This window comes from Periplaneta americana, chromosome 6 (genome assembly GCF_040183065.1).
Source record: "Periplaneta americana isolate PAMFEO1 chromosome 6, P.americana_PAMFEO1_priV1, whole genome shotgun sequence".
Classification (NCBI taxonomy): Eukaryota; Metazoa; Arthropoda; class Insecta; order Blattodea; family Blattidae; genus Periplaneta; species Periplaneta americana.
Window position 1 is genome coordinate 72713268 of NC_091122.1, and position 20559 is coordinate 72733826.

Consider the following 20559-nt stretch of genomic DNA (forward strand, 5'->3'; position numbering starts at 1 on the left):
TACTCACTTACTTACTTACTTACTTACTTACTTACTGGCTTTTAAGGAACCCGGAGGTCCATTGCCGCCCTCACATAAGCCCGCCATTGGTCCCTATGCTGAGCAAGATTAATTCATTCTCTATCATCATATTCCACCTCCCTCAAAGCCATTAATATTACCTTCCCATCTACGTCTCGGCCTCCCTAAAGGTCTTTTTCCCTCCGGTCTCCCAACTAACACTCTATATGCATTTCTGGATTCGCCCATACGTGCTACATGCCCTGCCCATGTCAAACGTCTGGATTTAATGTTCCTAATTATGTCTGGTGAAGAATACAATGCGTGCAGTTCTGTGTTGTGTAACTTTCTCCATTCTCCTGTAACTTCATCCCTCCTAGCCCCAAATATTTTCCTAAGCACCTTATTCTCAAACACCCTTAATCTCTGTTCCTCTCTCAAAGTGAGAGTCCAAGTTTCACAACCATAAAGAACAACCGGTAATATAACTGTTTTATAAATTCTAACTTTCAGATTTTTTGACAACAGACTGGATGATAAAAGCTTCTCAACCGAATAATAACAGGCATTTCCCATAGTTAGTCTTTGTTTAATTTCCTCCCGAGTATCATTTATATTTGTTACTGTTGCTCCAAGATATTTGAACTTCTCCACCTCTTCAATAGATGAATTTCCAATTTTTATATTTCCATTTCGTACAATATTCTGGTCACGAGACATAATCATATACTTTGTCTTTTCGGGATTTACTTCCAAACCTATCTCTTTACTTGCTTCCAGTAAAATTCCCGTGTTTTCCCTAATCGTTTGTGGATTTTCTCCTAACATATTCACGTCATCCGTATAGACAAGCAGCTGATGTAACCCGTTCAATTCCAAACCCTCTCTGTTATCCTGGACTTTCATAATGGCATACTCTAGAGCAAAGTTAAAAAGTAAAGGTGATAGTGCATCTCCTTGCTTTAGCCCACAGTGAATTGGAAACGCATCTGACAGGAACTGACCTATACGAACGTTGCTGTACGTTTCACTGAGACACATTTTAATGAATCGAACTAGTTTCTTGAATAATAATAATAATAATAATAATAATAATAATAATAATAATAATAATAATAATAATAATAATAATAATAATAATATAAAATGGTTAAAGTATATCTTAATTCGAAGTTATGTTAATTCAATATCAAATTTTAAAAAATTTCAAATTCTAATTCTAAATTGGTTGGGTAAAACGGGGTACAACCATCTTTTGTCCAACTTAGTGGTACTCCGTTTTATCCAACAGTGGCATATTACAAAAACGTTGACTTCTAAAGAAAAGTAGAGCAATATTAATTTTGAAACGAATACTGTTATGTAGTAAATACAAAGCTTAATTTAAGCATCACATGGACTACTTTTCCGTCTTTAAAAAAAACTGTCTTCCAGTTATAAGCACAAACTTTAGTGCTAGAAACACACACCAAAAATGGTTTTCTTAACAAAGAGAACTGCCACTTTCACCTAGCAGATTGCTGTTTGAGAATTGTAGTTGACGGCTGAGGAAGAAAATGCGACGTTTAGAGGAAGATGTCAACACGGACCATAGGAGAAAACACAGGTACCTCGTTTTATCTGATCACCCTGTTTTATCAAACTCCCCCCTATTTATCGTGTGATTATTTTACATGTACATTATATGTATGCTGTATCACCATTACACTATCCATTCTTGAGCAGTGAACAATTTAAAGTATCTCGGCGCTCGATCTTAGACTTGAATCATTCACTAACGTCTAACGCAACGCTGTTTTTGTCGAATGACCCTTCCGCATAGACGTATTTACGTCAAAAGATATTTATTTTATCATGAATGGTTACGTGACTTTTATTGATAGTAATTCTCGCGGACACTAGTACTAATTACAAACTACACATAGGTAGTTGAAACTTGAATATAACCGCACCACATCATAGCACACGAGAAATCTCACTTCATTTAATTAACCTATAAAATGAAACAGCTTTGAACACTATGGAGCTATGTTCCCGCCCCCAAAGACTGTCGTTTCTTAAATAGCAAGGAATAATTCAGCAGACTGATTGCAAAGCCATAACCACAAATATTTCCGAGGTGGTATGTTGCGTCTGCAGGTGTACCAATGTATGTATAGGATATTTCACAACATGATTACATATCTGACAATAATAATACATATTCAGCAAGAAATAATCTCCGCGTTTAGACAAAATAATATTCGACAACAAAATTATGTTTCGGATGGTGTATTACATTGACTATTACACTTTTACTACGTCATACTACTTTTGGCCAATAAAACGGTACGAAAGGACGTCTTTCAAGCAATCATAGCTGCTTATCGCATAATTTTATCGCGTTGCTAACATTTGTTTAATTTTATCGCTTCCATAACATTTGTTTGTTTTTATCACTACCCTAGCATTTGTTTTTTTTGTTTGCCAGTATTTCAAACTGCACTGGTCTGGACGTCAAAAAACAGAAAATTACAAACCACTCCAGTCGATGCATACAGCCTAGCAGTTTCAAATATAGCAGTCTCGCTTCAACCACGGCAGAGTACGGTCGAGGTTACGGGAGCGGTTATCTAGTGAGTTCGTGTACGCGGAGTGTGTGTATACTATAAGTGTTGTATTAAACCGAAGTATTTCGTGCGGAGTTTACATTCTTACGAATACTTTCGCGTGTGTCTTTTCTTCATATTTAAGAAAAGTGACAACAGGAAAACCAAACATGGCTACAATTCGACGACTTAATACAATTAAAGTACAATTTGACAGTAGTGCTACTCGTCCTATGGCAATGGATGTACATCTTTGGATACAACAAACTCTCAACTTAACCACAGAACAGGTAGATATGTTGCAATTAAATACACAAGAAAAATCATTATATATAAAAGTGATATCGCCCACGATATATGAAAAACTAATACACAAACATGAAGGTACAACAGATTTCAAATATAATAATGGTGAACAAACACAAGTGAAAGTAAGCAAGGCAGATGTTCCTTCCGTAACTGTCCGAGTGTTCAATTTACCCCCGGAGGTGCCGAGTTCATTAATTCAAACAGCGTTAAACACGTATGGTGTAGTTCATTCAGTGAGACAAGAACAGTGGAGCACAGCTCATCCTTTCCCAGTTAACAATGGCGTTCGTGCGGTAGAAATGGAAATTAAGAAGCATATTCCAGGATCGATATCCATTGCGGGATATAACGCACACATCACGTATGTGGGACAACCGATTTTATGCTATGTGTGCCATGAGCCCAATCATAAGAAAGAAGACTGCCCTCAGAGGAAAACCACCATGAATGTTAATGTCAAACAACGACAATTGTTATTAAGTGACATTGTTTCGGGAACAGTCATACAGCAACGTGAGGCGCCACATGAAGAGCAAACGATGGAACGTCCCACGGAACGTGAAGCACCTGTAGAAGAAGAAACTGACACCCATCAGAGACTGAGGCCATAAAAACAGTGACTACCGAAGATGAACAAAATATTATGGACACCACAGAATATACAGCAAATGATGCAGCTTGAGGTCGCACAGGATAAGGAACAACTTACAGTTATCGATGATGACATGGAAATAACAAATACTTCAGCTGGAATAAAAACACCTTTGGATCCTGGAGAATCCACAATTGATCGCGAAGAAAATAAAAAATTAGGGCAACCTACTGAAACACCACCTAAGAAACTTAAACCTATGGCGCAACATGAGTGTTCACGGGACCCACGTCTGAGAAGTCGCGATGATGGGGCGGTTCCTGGTAGCAGCGCCAGCGAAAAGAACACAACAAACACGTATCCTAGCAATAAGATCAAGAACAGTCCAAGACCTCACCCCTACGCAATCTACGGTCGTACCAAAGAGGACGGTGTTGATGGAAAATCTCTTCCTAAGGAAGATAAAACCAATAGGACTGGAGACTTCCTTACCGACTGTGAATCATAAATATTTTTGGACGTAGAATATGCAGACAGGAATATCCATATCGTACTGCAAGTCAATATTTGCACTACTTTATATACTTCAATATATGATGCTACTACGAAATTATGCGACACTAAATATAAATTGTTTACAAAGCAAAAATAAACAGTCGTTACTAAATGCATTCATAAAACAAAACAGTATAGATATGCTACTGTTGCAGGAAGTGAATACAGAAAACTTTGATTTCATAGGACCGCAGTACGATTACGTTGTTAATACCGGTGATGAAAATCGTGGTACGGCAGTTATTTATCGTTGTGGACTTGCAGTAGATGCCATTGAAAAACATCCAAGCGGACGAGTGATAGCCATGAAGGTTAATAACATTCAGGTGCTCAATGTATATCTTCCTTCTGGAACCATCATCGCTAAGAAAGAGAAAATTTTCTAAGTAAGGAACTCCCTTTCTTCCTTCGCCACAGATATGACTGTCTACTGATAGGTGGAGACTGGAACTGTGTGCTTCACGCGAAAGATCAAACGGGGCAGTATAATCCATCTCCAGTTTTGACTAATATAACACAAGACCTACAATTAGTAGATACTTGGGAGCTTCTCCATGGTAATAGAGTAGAATATACGTTTCGCCGACAAAATGGAACATCTAGATTAGATCGATTCTATATCACCAGAACACACAGTAAATATGTCTACCGTATACAAGTTTTTCCCACGCCATTTTCTGACCATGACTGTGTCCTCTTTTCACTCCAGACTGATATTCCTCTTCCCCTGTATGGTAAGAGCTTTTGGAAACTGAACAATACCTTACTATATATTCCTGAACTCAGTGAACAATTTTCTCAACATTTTGAGAAATTAACAATCAGAGCCAACAACTCCAAACTCAACATCCTGCAAAAGTGGTTAAACATTATAAAACCTGGAATAAAAGCCTATTTTCAACAAGCAGGTATCATTCGAGCCGCAGAAAATAGGGAAACATTGAACTTTTACCATCAGCTTTTAAACGAATTGTATGATGCACAACAGACAGGCGGTAATAAGTGGCAAGAAATTTTAAACATTAAATCGACTATTTGTGCTCTTAAACAAAAATTCATGGACGGTGTGAAGATACGTGCGAGAACGCCAACAGTAAGCGAAGATGAAAGATGTGCCCTATACCATCTTGTAAAGGAAAAACGTAACGCTAGGACTAAACATATATCCCACTTCCAAACAACGGAAGGAACAGAATTAACATCTAACTCAGACTGTATTAAAGAAGTTGAAACTTTCTTCAAATCCCTTTATTCTGCATCTCCCACCTCTGTAAAGGAAACTGACACTTTACTCAAGCATGCGAACAGACACTTGAATTTGCAGCAGCAACGCGATCTTCAGTTACCAATTACAGAAGAAGAAATTCTCGTAGCAATAGAAACTGCACCCAAGAATACTGCCCCTGGACCTGATGGACTTACATATCAACTGTACAAAATACATTGGACTTTAATTAAAGACACATTAGTTGAATTGTTCAATTACATTTTTGATAGTGGGATTGTAGTTGAGGGTTTCAGTGATGGGATTGTAATACTTCTCCCGAAAGTTATACAGCCACGTACAGTGTCGAACTATCGTCCAATCACGCTCTTGAACACAGACTATAAGTTATTTATGAAGATACTAGCGAACAGATTAAAACCAACCTTTCGAGATATTTTTGAAATAGGCCAAACTTGCAGTGTACTTACAAATCAATAATTCATAACCTTGTCACCATTTGTGATACAATTTTACATTATGAAGAATTCCCAGATGAAAAAGCAGCACTGTTATCAATAGATTTTAATAAGGCCTTTGATAGAATGAACCATCTCTATCTGCAACGTGTTATGAAACACTTCTGTATTCCAGACAAAATTGTTAATGTTGTAGGAAGCTTATATGATAGTGCTCACTCCAAAATTCAAGTGAACGGTTTCTTTACGAAACGTATTTCTATTGCGTCATCGGTACGACAAGGATGCCCTCTGTCAATGTGCCTGTTCGCTATTGGTATAGAACCACTTATTAGAATGTCACATGACATATTACAAACTGGACGAGCCACATGCTCCATGTTCACGATCAGGGTATATGCAGACGTTGTTGTAATCCTTCTCCGAGATGAAGAAGAGTGTACAAAATTACCACAGATTCTACAAACATATAGTAATGCATCCTGTGCAAAAATAAATACACAAAAGTCATCATTAGTACCATTAGGTAATTGGCCTGTTACACATACTGTAAATTATATCCCTATTAAAAGAGAAGCAAAGATTTTAGGAATAACAGTATGTGCATCCTTCAAAGAAATGGTTGACATCAATTGGTCCATTACGTCTGCAAGAACTCGAGCGTCCATATTTCAGCATATACATAGAACCCTCAATCTGTTTGAGAGGATATGGCTATAAATGTATTTTGCCTGTCCAAATTGTGGTATGTAGCACAGATTTTGCCTCTTCCGACAAAATACTCCACAGTATTAGACCGAGCAATCAGCTTCTATGTCTGGAAAGGATATTTTTACAAGCTTCCGAAAACACAACTACACCTACCAACAACGAAAGGAGGTTTACAGCTGATTGCAGTTAAAGAAAAAAGTCAGGCTCTTTTGACACGGAATATTCTTCGTGCGAAACAAGAAGAAAGTGATCCCATGGACAATAAATTATGGCAAAAACACATTCCACTACTATGCAGTAAAATAACCATCTTACCGCAGTCGCTGAAAATGATTTGGGAAGCAATAGTCATATTCCCCAACAATAGCCACGAATGACAAGAATTAAAACACAAAGATTATCTGCACTCACCTCATGAAAAAAAATGTGCAAATTCCACGTATCGTGGAAAAGTTTCCAAATCAAAGATGGAGGAATATATGGCGCAATATGCATATGGCGAACATCCCGAATGCATGGAAGACAACAGTGTATTGCTATCTCAACCAGATTATACCAACTGAAGAAAAGAGACATCGCCATAATTTAACAGATTCCCCTGCCTGCAAAAAATGTGGATGGATAGACACACTGAAACATCGTGTCACAAACTGTGGTGCTGCGAAAACCATATGGGAAGCAGCAAAAGCTCTACTAGTAAAAATATGGCCAGATTCGCAACTACAGGATTGGTTCCAAACATTATTGGTATTAGACCCACCAACAAAACAAAACAAATTTGTAACTGTATGGCTTGCTTCAGGTTTCCTGACTACCAGTTGACAAAGCCCTTACACAAAATCGAAGAATTCTTACATATGTTGAAAGAAGAGGCTGCCAGACTGGAAACTCAGACTATTAGAATTGAATAGTTAATAAGATGAAAAGAAAATTCATGGGTTAGGTAGCAAACATTATGTTCTGCAATTATATTGGGTTGGTTGTACTAACTCTTAATTTTCTATACAGTATAACATTTTAAAACAATTGTGACAGGGGACTGATTAAATATACTGTGCACTACTCAGTTTCATTAAGTTTGTATGGCTCTTTCCTTTTAGTTTAGTATAATGTAAATATTGAGAAAATAGATGGATAATCATGTGTATTAAAAAAAAGTGTTCAATAATGATACAATTGAATGTGTGTAACTAGGTGCATCTGATATTAAGTGATATAATTGTTAATATGATGTGACAGGAATTATATGAAGTGATAAATGTAATATATTAGGATACCGCGAATTGAGATATCGTAATATATTAATGATAATATAGGTTGGCTAATTTTGTGCTAATATTTAATATTTTGTGCTATATTTACTTCAAAATGGTGTGAAATTATGGTGTATAATTAATATTTAGGTTAAAACAAGTTAACTTATTTGTAGGCTGTGACTAAATGTACAGCAATTAGAGTTCAATGAGATGAAATAGGATGAGAGTGATTGTTTTGTATTTATATCAATGTAATGGGATCAAAAAGAAGAGATAACTCGTTGCAATGTATTGTGATGCCATTAGGGTAATGATGATGACTATGTATCATGTAAAGAATCAAACTAATGTGATGTTATAAGATAATAATTTGTAATGAATTAAGTTCTTTCTATTTCGGTGTACCATAAGGTGAGTTCTTTTAGTTTAATATTCTGTAATGAAGTGTGAGGCAGCTTAAAAAAAAATAAAAAAATAATATGACTCGCTTTGGCATTCAAGAACAAGAATTAATAAATATCACAGGTCGTAGTTATGCATCTTTCCTGAAACCCTATTTACAAATAAATGAAGAGCACCATTCGGAAATCCTGAATAAGTTGAGGAATACACCATGTACATCAACAAGTTCCACTTCTTTTACGCACACGTCCAATATAACATCAACTGATCCACCAACCACTAAAATATTCAAATTTGAAAATTGTACTTGCAATAATTGTTCCTTTTAAAATTATTCAACAAAGAAAAACAACAAATTTATGAGCCTACTATTCCGTATTTTCGAGAAAAATATCAGATGGAAGGCACCTGGGAAGTACATGGTTTAATGATCGGAGCGAGGGGCACCATACCACGATCAACTGTAAACACTATCAAAACATTTGGAATCCATGACATCATTCCAAAAATAATTACTTCAACCATTAAAGGATCTGTGGCAATTCTGAAAAATCATTTATACGGAATATCATATTTTCTATCCGTTAGTGTGTGATTGTTACATATATATGTACAAATTTATTATTTCTTAAACTTAAGCTCCTAGTTCACATTTCAATTTGACTCATCTATCTTACTGTAATCATTACTATTCTTATATGTGTGTTATTCTGTGTTTTTGGCAACCCAGGATGCCTGGGCAGACTATTTCTTGAAATAAATTATATACATCATCCTTAATTAAAACTTTTCTTGTTTATTTCATCAACCCTAATTAAAACTTTTGTAACACTCGTCTATATTATTTAGGTTATGTTATAGCTTCTGCTATATGATATTATTATGAATAGTCACGTATCAGAGATTGTTTACTACTAAGATTTATTGAAAATCATCTGTCAAGTGACGTTGATTACCGGGATCGGGATAATTGAAGTGGAATGCAACTGTTTTAATAAAACTGAAACAGAATCAACAAAGCCTTCTTGACCAGTAACCGTCCACAGAGTTCAATGACGATTCCATAATTGGCACAACTCATAACAAGAAAAGAGCTAATCATAACACACTAATGCCATCTACTAGCGTAATATTTGTAATGTTGAGATGGTACAAATTTGAAGACAGTTGTATTTTCGTAAGTCAGTTAATATTTTATTGTATTGGAGTACTTCGTTACTTCTAATCTTTGTATACTTTCTTCTAATCGTGTAATAGTAAATTAAATCCCACTCGAGTGTTGATTTTCTCTAGATAAATCAAAACCTCTAGTGAGATTACTGTTGATAAAATTGTCAGATTTGGAATCATATCGATGGTTATTTGTTAAAACATCTTATCTGCCAAATTATAAATTTTACATGAGCCAAAAATAAAGTGTTTTATCCTTGTCCATACGTAGTATTAATAATTAAATTGGGACTTAAATTTGTCCGAAAGGATAGAAAATGAATGTGCCATGTTTCACACATGAATTTATTGCCCGGTTTCGTTAATATGGTTCTTAAGATGTTTTGTTGGGCAGAGTATTTCTCGCTATTATTATCTTATTATGATTTAAGTTGTTTTAATGAGCTGATATGGGTGGTTAAGATATTTTTAGATATATTAAGATAATTTCAACTTTAGGGCTGCTCCTCGAACTGATGCACTCAGGTAATACTTCTGAACTCCATAGAGGTGATCGTTGTTCTTGTAAGGGTAGGAATTAGCAGACGAATTAAATCGTGCACTGTTGTGTCATGGCGGTGTGTTCTGCTTTAGTTCTACTGTATTGTTTATAATGAGCACAACGTAAAAACAATGTGTTAATGGCTTATAAGCGAACATGTCAATGGACCAGTTATTACTACCGTTTCAAGAAGTAAATTGTTTATGCTCTCTTTTCTTTGAACGAGATGGCAGTACGGAAACTTCGCAAAATTTTACTAGCGTAGCACAGACAACAACTTATTCAGCCGCCATGACAGATCGATCTTTCCAGCAGTTTTGTTCTTATTTCGCTGAGCGCGACGTCATTGTTGTCCACCGGTCCGGTGAGATTCGGAATACGCTGAATGCGAAACCATTATTAAGTTTTATGGTTTCATGGTTTTTCAAGAAAACTTTCACCTTGTTGTCAGCTCGTCTTCCTAGAATATGAAATACAAACTTTTCTGGGATTCGCCCTCCCCATCCCGTAAAGCGACATTTAATTCGGAGCATATGAATGCACTCATATGTTTAAAATCATGGATGAAGCAGTATTAACTAGGTGAGTCTTCATACTTTTTGTTTTTTATATTTGTCTAAAAAATTTCCGGAGAAATTGACACAATAAACTATAAGCTTCATAATAAATATGCTAGTAAATAACTAAAATATTTGTTTTGTAATATAACGATACAATATATACAGATTTACAACATTTAATATTTTATGTTTATCACCAAACACAAGTTAAATTTAATAATAATTGTGTATTACAGTATTAAAACTTTTTTCAAATCGATCAAAACTCGATTAATCTATTGATTAAATTATTCATTAGACGCTAAAGAGTTTGAGAATAACATTCTAGAAATTTAAAAAAACTGGAATAGTCAAGTAACTCACATTTGTAAGAAAATATTTTCATTGCTCCACTCTCTAAACCACTTGCGCTATTGTCTGCCTCTTTCCATAAAAAGAAACATTATTCAATCGCTAGTGATGCCCCATTTTTATTACTGTGATTCTCTCTTGACAAATATAACTGTCAATTTAGTTGAAAGACTACAACGTGTTCATAATGTGTGTGTCCGCTTCATTTGCAATACTCGTAAGTCTGACCATATAACGCCTTCTTTTGAAGTTCTTTCTTGGGCCCGCCTGAAGGAACGTAGAATAGCACATTCTTTATCTGTTCTGTTTAGAATATTATTCACTTCTACTTCAAAATATCCTAGAGCTCGCTTTGAATATCTAACAACGTTATGGCATCAACATCAGGCCTTAGTACCCATTCCTCGTCACCGTACCTCTTTCTATTCATCCTCTTTCACAGTGTCAGTTTGTCGCCTATGGAACTCCTTACCTCGTCATGTCAGGGATTTTCGAACGGTTAATCAATTTAAATTAAGAATTAAGAATTACATACTTTTAAATGAAATTGATTTGTGAGTGTTAGCCGATTTTTATAGGTTATTCTGTATGTTTATAAATTGCCATTTTTTTTACTTTATTATTCCAAACCAGATTTATCTGCAATACTCGTAAATTCGACCAAATAACGCCATCTTTTCATGGGTGTCATTTAGGCCTATCATAAAGTAGAATTAGGATATAAAATGTAAAGAACTTAATTATGTATCATGTTTAGTTAATATTTCATTATAGCTCGAGTAAGCTTGTCAACGTGCATGAAAATGATATTTATATTTATGTATGACTTTACTATTTTTGTCATTGTTTCATTATGTATTTCACTTCTAGTAGTATGAAAGAGAAGGCCTCATGGTCTTAACTCTATCAGAAGAAATAAATAAATAAATAAATAAATAAATAAATTAATTAATTAATTAAGTAAATAAATAAATAACTAATAAATAAATAAGTAAATAAATAAATAAGTAAATAAATAACTAAATAAATAAGTAAGTAAGTAAGTAAATAAATAAATAAATGAGTGGATGACTGAATGAATGATTGATTGAATGAATAAATAAATAAATAAATAAATAAATAAGTAAATAAATAAATGAATAAATAATTAAATAAATGAATAAATAAATAAATAAATAAATAAATAAATAAATAAATAAGCAATAAGTAAATAAGTAAATAACTAAATAAGTAAATAAATAAATCAATGAGTGAATGAATGAATGAATTAATTAATTAATAAGTAAATAAATAAATGAATAAATAAATGAAAAAATAATTGAATAAATAAATAAAGGAATAAATAAATACATAAATAAATAAATGAATAAAAAAACAAACAAACAAATGAACAAACAAACGAACAAAACAAACAAACAAACAAACAAATAAATAAATGAATGAGTGAATGAATAAATAAATAAATAAATAAACAAATAAATAAATAAATAAGTAAATAAATAAATAAATAAATGAAAAAATGAATAAACAAATGAATAAATGAATAAATAAATAAATAATAAAAAATGAATGAATGAATGAATGAATGAATGAATGAATGAATGAATGAATGAATGAATGAATGAATGAATGAATGAATGAATAAACAAACAAACAAATAAATAAATTAATTAATTAATTTAAATATTTTAATGTGAAAAGGGTACCGAAAAAGAGACAAAGTCACCACGGTTGATGGTAAGTTACTCTTACTTCTCAATTGTTAATTGTTTGATGAGCGACGTGATGATGATGATGATGATGATGATGATGATGATGATGATGATGATGATGATGATGATGATGAATTCATGTTAGTTTTAAATTCATGGAGTTAAGAGAGCCACATGGAAGCATTAATTGAGTCTTCGTCAGCAACTAGTTCCCGAGTGCCGGCCACCTACATGGAGTACCGCAGTGTCAGGAGGCGGTGCTGCTGCGTTAAATCAGTAGCACGCAGCAATTAGCGGAGAAACAATCTCCACGTCGCGTCCGGGTGTGGATGACAAGTTCGCCGGTCAGCGGGTGTTTGGCATTTGGAGACATAAGTTAACACTCATTTCTAACTAGTAGCACAACATTTTCATTTTCCCTTTCAAGAAGACGTTACCCGAATAAGGGCGTATACAGCAAAATGCAGTTTTGATAATAAATAATTTCAATGTTTGTAAGCTGTCAGGTTCATCATAGTTGCATCGTAAAAGTTTTTCATTACTGTTAAATAGTTTCGAGGATATTTAAAACAAAATTATTGAAACATAACAGTAAATAATATGTTCTGCTATTAGTAAATAAATATAATATGGAACTCTGTATAGGCCTACGCCTTTTTCCGGCGACAATATGTTTTAGTGCTGTTTTGAGTTATTCTGATGTTCTAGGTGTCTAACTTTGCATGAAAATTAATTATGTATGAGACCATCTCGTATTTTATTAATAATTTTGTCATAAAAAGTAAAATAAAATAAATTCAACAAAATACGAGGCGCATCCAGAAAGTAAGTTTCTCAATTAAAAAAACACACACTTTCAGGAAAACATTTATTGGCAACAGGTACAGCAATGTTTCAGCTATTTTTCAACACAGCCACCATCAGAATTGAGACACTTGTCGTATAGTGGAATCAACTTTTGTATCCCTCTGTCGTAGAACTCTGCCGCCTGTGAATAGAACCAGCGTGTGACAGACGTCTTCAGCTCTCCGTCGTTGCCAAAACGCTCACCGGAGAACAGGAATTTCTTGAGGTGGAAGAAAACGTGAAAATCGCTGGGAGCAAGATCAGGACTGTAGGGTGGATGACCAAACAATTCCAAGCCAAATTCCGTCAAAACAGCTGCTGTGCGCCGAGCCGTATGTGGACGAGCATTGTCATGGAGGAGCACAACACCTGCAGTAAGCATTCCACGCCTCTTGTTTTGAATGGCACGTCGCAATTTTCGCAGTGTTTCACAGTAACGGTCAGCGTTCACTGTTTCACCTCTTGGAAGGAAGTCAATGAGCAGAATGCCCTTCCTGTCCCTGAACACATCACTTTCCGTATCGACAGCGTCTGTTTGAATTTCGTGCTGACCGGAGATCCACCATGCCGCCAATGCATTGACTGCTGCTTGGTTCCGGGGTGAAGTGCGAAGTCCAAGTTTCATCGCCCGTGACGATCCTGTCGAGGAACTCGTCGCCGTCATCGTGATACCGTTGCAGAAATGTCAGTGCTGCTCCTAAACGTTGCATTTTGTGTTCGGGTGTCAGGTTTTTCGGAACCCACCTGGCACACACTTTTTTGAACAGCAGGTGCTTAGTGATAATCTCATGCAACAAGGATCGCGATATCTGCGGAAAATGGCTGCTCAGCTCCGTAATCGTGAAGCGACGGTTTTCCATGATGCACTTCCGCACCAGCTCAACACGATCATCATTGATGAGGGACGGTCGCCCACTGCACCCACTTTGACGACATTCGGAAAACTGCCTACACCAGCGACGCACCATCTGCTTACTCATGATGTTCGGCCCATAGACCTGACAGAGCTGCCGATGAATTTCAATTGGCGCAATGTTTTGTGCATTAAAGAACTTTATCACCGACCGAACCTCGCAGGCGGCGGGAGAAGGAATAAGAACTTCCATTTCGGACCACTGCTTCCACGCTACTGGAACCAGGCGGGACCTGTTAGGCTGGCATATGATTGATACGTCATAGAACTGTTACGCATGCGCAATTGACATGGCTAATTACGTTTACATTCAAGGGGAAAAATGGGGAAACTTACTTTCTGGATGCGCCTCGTAAAATATACATTTACTATAACATATTAAATAAAAATATTGAAAAATTACGCAATTAGGCCTAAAAAATAGCATTAATTTTCAGTTTATGGTTTTCTTGTTCTAATATGTCTTTTTCTTCTTTCTTCATCATCTTTTGTTGCTAGAGTCACCTTCACCATTGTGTGATGATGTCCCGGCTTTATTCACAATTGGGTTCAGCCAAATTTGGACATCTTCATTTAAAAATGTAACAGTTCTCTTAAGTTCTTCGCCTTGGAGGATTCCAAAGTCACTGGGTTCATTTGTGTTTGACTCAAAAGTTTCAGCTGCGACACTTTCCCGTCTTCCAAATGTTCGAGGGAACAAATGTCGGCAAGTATGAGATTCAAGCTGTACTGTATTGCACTTGTTTATACATTTGCATCATGATTATATAAGGCGATTTAAGTGTGTACCCCTTTTATCATTGAGGATGTCACTGAAGCCAGTTTATTCTGAATTGTTATTAATCGTTTCTCTGAAATTTGCAATAGACTCAATAGCATATTTCGACACATTAATTTTTTTACTCTCATTATAGAAAACATTATATTTCCGTAAATTATCCCTATTCTTGAATGATTGAAGTTTCTAGTTTTTAGATTCGCTCTTACAAGGCAAGAAGTAATAAAATGATATTGTTCTAATTTCGAACCCATGACCCAACAGCATTTGAAAATAGAGAGTTGATCGTCCTCTGAAATTTCATGTGTACACATTTTCATATCACCTTCTTCTTACCAGTGTAAATGACTTCGCTTCCATTTTCTTGCCCGTACAAGTTGTGTATGACTTACCACTGTTTCTACCTTATTTTCCTTTCTTCGGTTTTCCATTTAGTATTATTCACAAGCTCCTTTTTTCCCACATTTTCGGTCATGATTCACTGCTGCAACTGACAACCTGAAGCAGACCTAAAGATCGAATACAGGCCGATTATTTAGTCCTGACAGCTCACCGAAGCGAAAATGGGAAGTAATAGGAGGAGTGAGGAGAGTTCCCGAGTATAGATAAGGGTGAGCGGTAGGTAAAGGAATGCAGTACAGCTTAATTGTACTGGAAACATACCGCTCTACCGCACGCATGTCATCCGAACACTCCGAAGGCAAACGAGTGAATAACCCAAACACCCCTTGGCGTAAATAAATGGACTCACCTGACCCAGGCGCAGATCGCCGACGACTGTCAAGACTAAATAATCGTACTGTAGTAGCCTACTATAGTATGACTTGCAACAGTATATGACTGCCGCTGTAGTGGGCGCGTTCACTTGTTCAAAGTAAACACGTAACATTGTGTCCTGTGTTACGTACTGAAGCTAGACTTACGAAAATTTGCTACAGTGTACTATACCCATTCAATTATCTAATCCCTTGATCGTCGGAAAACGGGCGTATAAGGGTATACGCCGTTATTCGGGTGATGTTCTCAATTATGGAATTTTATCAGACAACGATAATTTGAGAATTATAATTTGCTCATATTGTCTCCTTTGTCCATGCAGTGTACTAAATATAAACTCATTTAAACGAATTTATAATATAATGTAAATCATATTCTTTTTCTGCTTCTTGTCCTTATATTCTGTCTTTCTTATTTTTCTCTTCAGCCATTTCTCTATTTCCAGTCTCTTCCCTTTCTTCTCCTTATGCATATTCTTCTTATGATTATTAATTTAGCTCTCTTATTGCAAATACTGCATAGGTTATGGCACTGAATCAAGGGTGATATTAAATAGAGGGTATAGCGGAATCTAAGCGACAAATATGATTTTTACGCAGAATAAAGAGATGTACCAAAACGTTTACTTGCAATATGAAATGAAGAATTTATAAATGAATTAAATATGTAGGTCTATTCTTCAAATAAAAAAGATAAGAAACGCAATGAGAGCATTCAAAACATTCAGAAAATAAAAGATACAAGAGTAGATAATAAGTTGGCATTAAATTACAAAGCAACAAGAAAGAGAAGCGTGGGCAGACCAATAAAGAAATGGGTTTAGTAACTGTGAAGACAGAATAAGAAAACACCTACCGAAGTCCAGTTGAATTATGTTGGTACTGGAAGTTATAGAAAGAGACTTTTTCTCATCAATGACTTGTTTCCACCCGTATATACTTCATTTATTCATTTGTTTAATTAATTATTTAATTAATTAATTAGTTCATTCATTCATTTATTGATTGATTTATTTATTGATTTATTGATTGATTTATTTAAGAAAAATGCTTAGGCCTATAAGAAATATACTGTGTCTTGTGATCTATTACCTCCAAATTGTTATAACGGCATAATGGTTTCATTTTCACATAAATATATTGAAACTCGAGGGTTCACCAACTCTGTTTGGTCAGCTATGGCTAAATCACAACAATATGAGAAAGTAACTCCAACAACTTTTTTAATATCTGATTTGTCAACAAGCGCGCATTGCCAATGTTGAGGTGATCGTGATGTGGTTATGGCGGTCATTTTTTTTTTTACCCAAGGCAAGAAGTATGTTGTACAAATGTATAAGCTTGTCACCTGGTGATCATCTGAGGCTGGATCCACGGCATGGCGTTCATGTTCTCGGTACATGGGCTTTATTCTTCTGCTTTCGGCAAGCGTCAAAGCTAATCACGACTAAAAACTACTGCAAAGTGATTTATTCACCTATTTTCACCAAAGAGGGATTTAAATGTCCTCCATTCTTTTCTATTATAGTTTCGACTTCGGTTTAAGAAATGTTGCATTATTCGCTGCATTTCACTTAGCGATATGGACGCTATTTCCTTTCAGATATTATATTTCATTTTGTCTAAGTTCTGTGGTTTTATTTTGTACATTCTTCATTCAGCGTGATCCAGGAATTGTAGCCATATGGTGTAAAGTAAGGAGATCGTGGAGGTCACACACTATTATTGGTAATCGCCCTGTATACAAATACATAACGAATTTCTAACCAAAATTATTCGCGAAATGTGCTGTTGCAGATTCATATTTAAAGAGTCCAAATAAGTCTCCGTTTAGTCAGATGATTGAAAAACGGCTGAAAAATAAGAATAATGTACCTATTGGTTTATTACCAGCTGAAATAATTGCTCATAATTCGTTCGCCAATAATTCCGCACTAAACACCGATTTTCTATTAGTGAAGGGACACTTCAAGGGGGCATCTGTTTTTTGTACTCCAATACAGGCTGTTTTAAGAATTTACATATACTCGCAAGTGGGACTAATCGTCGTCTGGAGAGAAATTAAGAAATGATTCTATCCCTTATCTCGTCTGGAGAGAAATTAATAAATGATTCTATCTCTTATCTATGTCCTGCTGATAGACGAAGTAGATATTGGTCTGATGAAGATAAGACAAAGAGAAAATAACATTTGAAGCACATTTTAGCGAACAAAATTATCGTTAATGTGTTCTCGTGTTCTCTCTTACAATTCTTACCTACGGACCTTAAGCTCCTGTGTACAGTGGGAGTAAGTAACAACAATTTCTGTAATACATGTGACAAGTATTTTTCATTAGCTACTATCTGCGTGTATTAAAACCAGTTTTTAATTTCATGTGTTTGCTTAGCGTCGTCTGTCTGCATACGTGAACAAGTTGCCTAGGTTGGATCACTGCTCATTGCCTGGATTGAACTGCTCCAAATTAGGAGACATAATATTTTTTTCAACGTGAATATAATTAGGTCAACGTCAAGGATTCTGTGTGTTTAGGTTTCCAAGACATCAAAAATGGGAACCTACGGGAAATGGAATGAAGATACTTTGAAGATGGCGGCAGCGCATACAGGAATGGTGACTACAGGCTGAATGAATGTGGCCGCATATATGGAATGCCATAGGTTACAACAAAGAGACATGCTGTTTGTGAAAACGCTTTCTCCAATTCAATGAAGTCCTTCGGAAGGCAAGTAAACTTCAATGCAGATATGGAAAAAATTATTGCCGACACATTCTCTTGTTTGAAGAAAGGTTTTTCGGGTTGACAATAAAATAAGTGCATAAGCTAGCTTATAATGTTCCCCATACCTTTAACAAGGAGAAAAAATGGCGAATCGCTAAACTTTTTCTCTGTCAACCAGAAGGTACATCGATGGCCCAAGCTAAGGGATTGAATGGGGAGAATTTTAACCAGTTTTTCGACTTCCTGGCAAAGACTGTTGATGAAGAATGGTATCACAGCAAACACTGTGTTCAACGTTGATGAATCTGGGTTTACAATGGTGCAAAAGAGGCAATAGAACGTTATAGCTCAGAAAGGGAAGCACCAAGTCAGAGCCATAACAATTGGTGAAAAAGGTGTAAAGAACACAGTAGTCTGTACTGTCAAAGCGGCGGGCTTTTTTATACTGCCAATGATAATTTTCAAACTATTAAAATCTTCTAAACATTTATTTTCTTTTACTCACATCTTCCGTATCGAGAAGGGATTCCTATCTTAATTTTTAATTAACGATTCTTGTAATATCATGACATGTGACCAAACGATTTGCAGTTTGTTGAATGGTTGTAACCCTTTTCGGCTGAAGACAAAATTCTTATTTCCAAACAATCCTGGATGAAACTGTATCCATTGAATAGCTAATACCTTTGTTTTTGTTATGACTATTTCGTTTATATGACGTTATTCCATTTTCGGCCAATGAATTGTAATGAAATTTTGAATTCCAACCAATTACAGTCATACATTCCGATAATTTCTGCAGCACGATTTATCACTATCAATTTATCGCATGGTCGTTCTTTTGTTTAGTCAGTGTCGCCAACTGTTTCCACGTAAATCGATGAGCATGAATCCATTGTACTAAATAAGGTGTGAAATCCTACTTTCACTTCTACACCTTCATCTTCTAATTCCATGTCCATTGTATCTAAAGAAATTGACACTCCTTCATAACAATTGTTTATTTAATTAATGTATTAATCAGTTATTTATAATTATACTATTAAATGTTTAAAATAAATTATGATTTCAGCAGATAATGAAAAAGTATTTCTGTTATAATAACAAGAGAAAAGCAAAGTACATATAATTAACATTGTTAAAACTCTATTTTGCTTTTCTCGATTGGCATTACTGAATAACATTCAATTTCTCTATTGCAGTAATCGTTATTCATCTATTTCGACCTCACAATGTCGGAATAGGTAAATTATTCATAAATATACAATTATTAACATTTTGTGAGCGAATTTTCGGGATATATTATTTGCATTATTATTTTATTCACGAAATAGTCCTAATAAATGTCACTCGATGTCTGAGATTTCCGAAATAAATCCACTCTCTTAGCTCGTGGGTTTATCGGCAAATCTCAGGCCTCTTGTGACATTACTATAGGTAATTTTATTACGATGTTGAATATATTCTTAACTTGTTTGTGTTATGCTTATGAATGTATAATATTGCATAAGATGCAGCTTTGTGATTACGAAAGATAAGTGCTTTGTGAAGAATGTTAAGGAAATTGTTTAACTGTTGCAGTGCATTTCTCATGGCTTCCATTTCTCTTTAGAAATTGAAATATTGAAATGAAGAAAATAAAGCGATTATTTTTTACTTTTTATATAGTAACTATAAATGTAATATGATTACCAGTAATACATATAATAAAACAAATATAAAAGAAATTCTTGATCACTTATTTTGTTTTTCTTGCATAACCCGTTATTTCGAAATGTTTCATCGAAATAAATGAATATTCATAGAGAAGGCTAAAATATTTATAGAGGTGTTAATTTCGATAAAATATTACATAACAATTTTATAGTTACTGCCAAGAAAATTAATCGCATTGAATAAGTTGTTATTTAACAATAGTTAGCCTACGTTCTTTCTCTTTTCTTCTTAACAGACTTAGTAATTAAGAAGTAAAAACTGTCCTTTAATCCATAAGTTTAGTGCATAACGCAACTGTTTTATTTTCATTCCAAAGGAGAAGGTTCATTAAATGGTTGCAACGTAATTTTCGTATCTGAGTATTACTGCAGCTGCGA